Genomic DNA, 7983 nt, shown 5'->3' on the forward strand with positions numbered 1-7983 from the left:
ATTTTTTTTTTTTTTTTTTTTTTTTTTTCTTCTTTTTTTCTTTTATTTATTATTTGCCAAGGTTGATGGAGACCGAATTCTCCTACAGAGGCAAATCCACCAAATAATATATTTTTTTCTCCTTTTGTCTCCTTTTTCTTCTCCCTCCCCTTCTTCTTCTCCTCCTCCTCTTCCTCTTCTTCCTCTTCCTCTTCCTCTTCTTCCTCTTCCTCCTCTATACTATTATAACTGTCTCCTACTCTCTCCTCTATTGTACTTATTCTCCCCTCTGTACTCTCCTCTGTCTCCAAGCATACATGCAATAGGGACCCTGTATGCAGCTGACCACTAGACCCAGGACGCAAAAGGAGACCGCTGCATGCAACATATATATATATATATACACAAACAAATAATATAATTATAATTATCCCTCTCCCCCCCGCCTTATGCATGCATGCGCATGCATACATGCATGCATGCATGTATGCATTCATTATAACTAGCTTAGATACTTATTAGGGCTTTCTTGTATGGGTTAAAATAGGCACATGCATGCATTATACGCATGCATTATGCATGCAGCTACTGCTACTGCATGCAGCAACTGCATGCATGCAGCAACTGCATGCATGCAGCAACTGCATGCATGCTTGCATGCATACCTTGCCCTAACAACTTGTCTCTCCTCATCAATCTGCATAGTAGAGATTTGGGCGGATTTAGCCAAAGTGTCTCCTTTGCATGGTGTCTCCGTTGCCTCCCTTAATGTAAATGTTATACTATTAGGGTCTATAGGAGGGGGGCCCCCATAAAGAACAAATAAGGAGAAGAGGGCCTCATTAGCACCAGCAGAGGATAATGCATATGTTGCTACTTGTGTAGTTGATGAATCAAACCCTATATATAATAATAATAAATATACACACATAAACCCTAAACCCTAAACCCTAAACCCTAAACCCTAAACCCTCAAAATTCAATCTACCCTGTTTGTGACCTTATAGACACTAAATAATAAAGGGTTTAGGGTTTAGTAGGGTTATAGATATATATCTAAATATTTCTTCCCTCTCCATTTTCTAGGGTTTAGGGTTTAGGGTTTAGGGTTTAGGGTTTAGGGTTTATATACCTGTAGTCTTGAATACAGTAACTAATCCTGTTGCTTTGCCATCTGTCCCTTCCCCTGTCCAACATAATACATATTGATCTACCTTAGATAAATTAATTTTATTTGTATTCCCTAGTGTATAGGGAGGTCTAGCCTCTTGTATATCATCAAAGGAGACAGTAGTCTCTATACGGAAGGCTTGCTGCAGCCATGATGCAGCAGCAGCAGCAGCAGCACCAGCAGCAGCAGCAGAAGAAGAAGAAGAAGAAGAGGAGGAGGAGGAGGAGGGACTAAATCCTCTTGCTATACTAAATGTCCTCTCTAAGGATCTTAATAAACAAGAACTATTACCATTGTCCCTTGCTATATCTAATCTGTCTCCTTTTCTTATACCTATGCCTATTACTGGCAAAGAAAAGGAGACACTTGTCTTATAAGAAGGAATCCTATTAAAAGAAAAAGGTACAGGACCTGTATAACCACCAGCAGCAACACATAGACTATTTATTTATTTATTTATTTATTTATTTATTTATTTATTTATTTTATTTATTTATTTATTTATTTACTAAAGTCCTCAATCTTTAGACTATACTTACAGTATACACAAAAAAAAAGCACTAAATAAATAAATAAATAAATAAATAAATAAATAAATAAATAAATAAATAAATAAATAAATAAATAAATTACTAATTACCCGTAGTATATCTGCATGTATATTAAAATATATATATAATATAAAAAGATAAAAAAAAAAGTAAATAAATAAATAAATAAATAATTAATTAATTAATTAATTAATTAATTTATTTATTTATTTATTTATTTATTTATTTATTTATTTAATATACTTACCCATTATCTGTAGTATACCTGCATGTATATTAAAATCCTGATTATCTGTACATGTTCCTGTTTGTTTATATTTATTACTAGCAATGTATTCATAATCACATATGCATGCAAATAAAGCCCCAAATAATTCATCATTTAATTGTATATTATTATATATTAATTTCTTTACCTTTCCTTCCTCTACTATTATATCTGGCTTATCTATATACATGCCTAATTCATCAGTAGGTAAGGAGACACCTGAGGAGACAATTAGGTCATTAGATCCGCATAAAGGAGAAAAAGAGGAAGAAGAAGAAGATCTTGAAGAAGAAGAAGAAGGAGAAGAAGGAGAAGAAGGAGAAGAAGAAGGAGAAGAAGAAGAAGGAGAAGGAGACACTGTCTCCTTCTCCTCCTTACGAACAAATAAGCGCAGGGCCTTATATATCCCTGCTCCTTCTTCCTCATACTCTAAGGAAAATGTTGATGCTGGTTGTACATATTGACGTGTTATACCTAAGAAAAAAAAACATTTATTTATTTATTTATTTATTTATTTATTTGCTGCTGCTTGTGCTGCAGTTGCTGCTACTCGTTGCTGCAGTTGCTGCTATTCGTGCTGCATTTATCTGTTCCTCTTGCTGCTGCTTCTCTTGCTGCCTATCCTACTACTACTGCTGCTGCTGCTGCAGCAGCAACACCTACTACTACTACTACTGTACTACTACTACTACTACTGCTACTGCTACTGCTGCTGCTGCTGCTGCAGCAGCAACACCTACTACTACTACTACTGTACTACTACTACTACTACTGCTACTGCTACTACTGCTGCTGCTGCTGCTGCTGCTGCTGCTGCTGCTGCTGCTGATGGTATTTCTTACCAATAGGATCACATAGATCAAATCTAACATTAGGGTTTGTTGTATAACACCAAATAAAAGATTCTTTATTAGGATTTCTGCAATAATTATGATTAATTATTTTTTTTTTTTTTTTTTCTTCTCCTCCTTCTCCTATTCCTTCTGTTCCTATCCCTCCTCCTCCTCCTACTCCTCCTCCTCCTCCTCCTCCTCCTCCTCCTTCTTCTTCTTCCTCATCTATTATTATATTATGTTTATGTGGATATTGTTCTCCCCATGATTGACAAACAAAACCTAATCTTGTTTTATATTGGCAACCTCTGTATACACCATCTAGCATTCTTTCGTCACAAGCTGCATGCATAAATAAATAAATAAATAAATAAATAAATAAATAAATTAATTAATTAATTAATATAAATATAATTAATTAATTAATTACGTAATTAATTATGTATATATGTATATATTATTAGGTAAATAAGAAAGAAAAAAGGGAGAAAAACAACAAGAGCAATACAACTCGATACAGCAGCAACAGCAGCAACAACAGCAGCAACAGCAACAGCAGCAGCAGCAGCAGCAGCAACAGCAGCAGCAGGAGCAGCAGAAGCTTACGACAATATTTATTCTTTAATTGTTTAATAGTATTAACAGGCTCATTAAGGAATTTAGATATAAGAAAAGAAGAAGGAAGATAACAAGAAATAATTTTGCCGCAATTATCTATGCATGCAGTTCCTTCTCCCCAATTATTTATATTATATTTATTTATATTATTATTATTATTATTATTATTATTATTATTATTATTATTATTATTATTTATTTTATATATTATACAGAACCAGTAACCTTGTAGGTAACGAGCTAATGAATTTTCTCCGCATAATTCATCCAATTCTTTCTGTATACGTGATACACCTGTATACATATATATATACATTTATTTATTTATTTATTTATTTATTTATTTATTTTATTTATTTTATTTATTTACCCTATAGATGTCTGTCTCCCTGTTGTACTTCCCTCATTGGCTACTGCAAAATGCCCCTTTTATTCCCTTATATGCATGCATGCATGCATGCATGCATGCATGCGTGTGTAGGGTGTGTATACATGCATGCATGCATGCATACATGCATGCATGCATGCATGCGTCTATGTATGTAAGGGAGGATAAAAGGGTTAATGCATTAGACTGTGAACATGCATGCATGTATGCATGCATGCATGGATGCATGCATACATAAACACATGCAAAGATGCATGCATGCATGCACAGACGCATGCATGCATGGATGCATGCATGCATGCATGTATGCATGCATGCATGCATGCATTGATAAACTTACTGCAGAATTCTTTCCTAATATGTTGTTCATCAATATCTATTTGTCTTTCCTCAGCAAAAGAAGAATAAGAATAAGAAGAAGAAGAAGAAGAAGAGGAGGAAGAAGAGGAGGAAGAAGAAGAGGAGGAGGAGGAGGAAGAAAAAGAAGAAGAAGGAGAGGAAGAAGGAGAAGAAGAAGAAGGAGAAGAGGAAGAAGAGGAGGAAGAGGAAGAAAGGAAGGAAAAAGAAGAAGAAGAATAAGAATTAATAATATTATATATAATATTATCCTTAACAGCCCCAATGCATGCAAGAGGATGCATGCATCCATCTATACATTCTTCTTCTTTTTTTGTTATATCTATTTCTTCCTTAGTAAGACAATAATAATTATTATTAATATAATTAATTATATTATTATTTATATTTATATTATTATTATTTATATATTTATTTATATTTATTCTTCTCCCTATATAATACTTTCTTCCTTCTGTCTCCCCTTTTATTATACATTTATTATTTATATACATTTGTGCACCACTACTTGTATTTGTCTCTATCTTTGTCCCTCCTGCATGCATGCATGCATGCATAAATAAATAAATAAATAAATAAATATATACATAATAAATATACATTAACTGTCTCCTTATGTGTCTCTTTTTCTCTCTCTCTTTTTGGCTACTTTTCTGTCTCCCTTGCTGCTCCTCCTGCTGCAGTTGCTGCTCCTCCTGCTGCAGTTGCTGCTACTGCTGCTGCAGTTGCTGCTACTGCTGCTGCAGTTGCTGCTACTGCTGCTGCAGTTGCTGCAGGACTTACTCATAGATTGTTGCATCAAGGAGACACCGCGTAACTCTCCTTCTTCTTCCTCCTCCTCTCCTTCTTCTTCTTCTTCTTCCTCCCCCTCCTCCTCCCCTCCTCCCTCTCCTCCTCCTCCTTCCTCTTCTTCTTCTTGGTCATTATATATATCTCCCCTTAATAAGGAGAGTAATGCCTTTCTTTCTTGTGTATGTATACGTACTGAATAAGAAGAAGAGACAAAAGATGTGCTGTGCTGCTGCAGCAGCAGCAGCAACTCCTTACGTAACTCAGGAGACACCTCAGCTATACTCCTATTCCTTCTTCTTCTCCTCTTCTTGCTGCTCCTCCTCTTGCTGCTGCTGCTGCTGCTCCTCCTCCTCCTCCTCCTACTGTTGCTGCTGCTGCTGCTGCTGCTGCTAAATAATTCCTCTCCTATGTCCTCGTTATTTACTGTCTCCTCTATACCCATCTTATGCTTAACAAGACCACCTAGGGGGCCCTCTAGGTGCCCCAAGGGTAATAGGGGGCCCCCAGGGTGGGGGGCCCCCTGATGGGGGCCCCCACCATGGCCCTTAACGGTACCCAACTCTTCCTCTAGCGAGACAGGCGAGCAGGTAGAGGAACCCATACATGCTTGCTGCTGCTGCTCGTGCTGCTGCTGCTTCTGCCGCTGCTGCTGCTGCTGCTGCTGCTGCTGCTGCTGCTGTGGGGTCCTCATGGTGCTGTGGCAACTGTCTCCTTTTTGTAAGAAAGAAGAGGCCTTATTATATGAAGAAAAAGAACCTAAAGAAAAAAGGAGACACATAAAAAAGAGCAGCAGCTGCTGCTGCTGTTGCTGCTGCTGTTTCTGCTGCTGCTTCTTGGCTTATGCAACGAGTACTATGTATGCTGCTGCTCCTGCTGCTCCTGCTGCTGCTGCAGGTGCTTACTTGCACGCTTAAATGTGCCATGATGAGTGTCTCCTCTGGGTGTCTCCAACTGCAACACACACACATGTATATAGGAGACGCAGCAGCTAACGTGCTGCTGCTGCTGCTGCTGCTGCTGCTTCTGCTGCTGCTGCTGCTGTGTGTATGTGTGTGTGCAATGTGCAAGAGTTTTACTACCTTGCTGCTGCTTACTGAATGATGGGAGACAGGAGCATTAAGGAGACAGATGACTGCAGCAGCAGCAGCTGCTGCTGCTGCTGCTCTTAGGAGACGCGGCATATTGTCCCTTTTTCTGCATGCAGCAGCCAGAACAAGAGACACTTGTGTTGCTGCTGCTTCTTGCTGCTGCTTCGCGCTGCTGCTGCTCTAAGAGATTTTTGTAGACATGTTGTTTACTCTGTTGCTGCTGCTGCTGCTGCTGCTAGGAATCGAACCCCAGCAGCAGAATATCTATCTGCATGCAAAACGCAATCCTTAACAACTTAGATAGAGGTGCCTAGACACCCCAGCAGCAAATATATCAGCAGCAGCAGCAGCAGCAACAGCTGTCGGCGTAGCTGCAGAAGAAGCAGCAGCAGGAAGAAATAGGCGATTAACAGGCAGACAGAGATTGAATAGTCCTTAGAAAAAGATTTATGGTTTGCTGCTGCTGCTGCGTCTGATGCTGCTGCAGCAGCAGCAGCAAGCGAGCCAGTGGTTCTTCTTTAACCGGTACGGTGCTGCACTCTCGGGTGTATGTACACCTGGATGCAGGGCAATAAAAAAGAAAAAGTATTGATCTACTTATTTATTTATATGCATGCATTAATTTAATTGTATTTATATAAAGAAAAAAAGCCCCAAAAAAAAAGAAGAGGTGCACATACACCCCAAGAGGCCGCCGCTCGCCATTCATCGATTGTGTCGTCTTTGCTTTATAGAGGAAGAGGGGTATTTTTCTTCTTTTTTCTCCCTTTTTTCTTCTTTTTTTCCTTTTATTTAGTTTATTTAATACATTTACTTTATTTATTAGGGTTTACTTCTTATAAAAGACAGACAGACACCCCAATACACATAACACCCGCCGCTCACCATGCTGACCGCTGTCGTCGTCAACCGAAACCCTAAACCCTAAACCCTAAACCCTAAACCCTACATTGAACAAAAAGGGCATAAACCCTTGACACCAAAGATTATATCTCTATTTATAATACAAAATACAGATAAAAAAGGTTTATAAAGGGAGTCGATCTAGGGTCTAGGGTTTAGGGTTTACACAGCATATATAGCAACGGACGACGAGGGTGGACGCCGTACCTGAAATACTAAACCCTAAACCCTAATTAATAAAACCCTTAGTCATAAACCCTAGACTGTAAACCCTAGACAGGAGACAAGAAGATCTAGGGTACAACACACTAAACCCTAAACCCCTGACTTGCTAAGAAGAACACCCCCAATCCTACTCCTACTCCAATTGAGCTAAACCCTAAACCCTAAACCCTAAACCCTAATCCTGGTAAATCAAATGCATTGAAGAGTTTGGATATAAATCTGAACTTGAGGTCCGCAGAGTTTTATATTTATCCTCTGGATCCCTGTCCAGTAAACCCTAAACCCTAAACCCTAAACCCTAAACCCCCCCACTCATGAACAATTCTTACGAAGCCCCCGTGCTGCACTTTCGGCCGCCGCTGCTGCTACTGCAATTGCTGCTTGTGATACAGCAACAGCAGCAGCAGCAGCAACAGCAGCAGCAACAACAACAGCAGCAACAGCAAGGGCATTAATGGGCAAGGCATTGCAGAGCATTAGAACTCTATAGAAGCCCTCAGGTGTACATGCATGCATGCATGCATGCATGCATGCACGGCTCAATGCATGCATGCATGCATATATACATGAATGTACACCTGAATGCATGCATGCATTCACCCAATGCATGCATGCATGTGCATAAATGATAATATATATACACCTGAATACGTGAATGCATGCATGGATGCATGCAAACCTGAATGTCAGCTTGCATGCATGCATGCACACAAGCATGCATGCATGCATGCATGCATGCATGTATCCATGATGAAGGATAAAGTGTATGCCTCTTATATATATATATATATATATATATATATATATATA

This window comes from Eimeria maxima, genomic scaffold (assembly GCF_000499605.1).
Source record: "Eimeria maxima Weybridge genomic scaffold, Emw_scaff1001, whole genome shotgun sequence".
Classification (NCBI taxonomy): Eukaryota; Apicomplexa; class Conoidasida; order Eucoccidiorida; family Eimeriidae; genus Eimeria; species Eimeria maxima.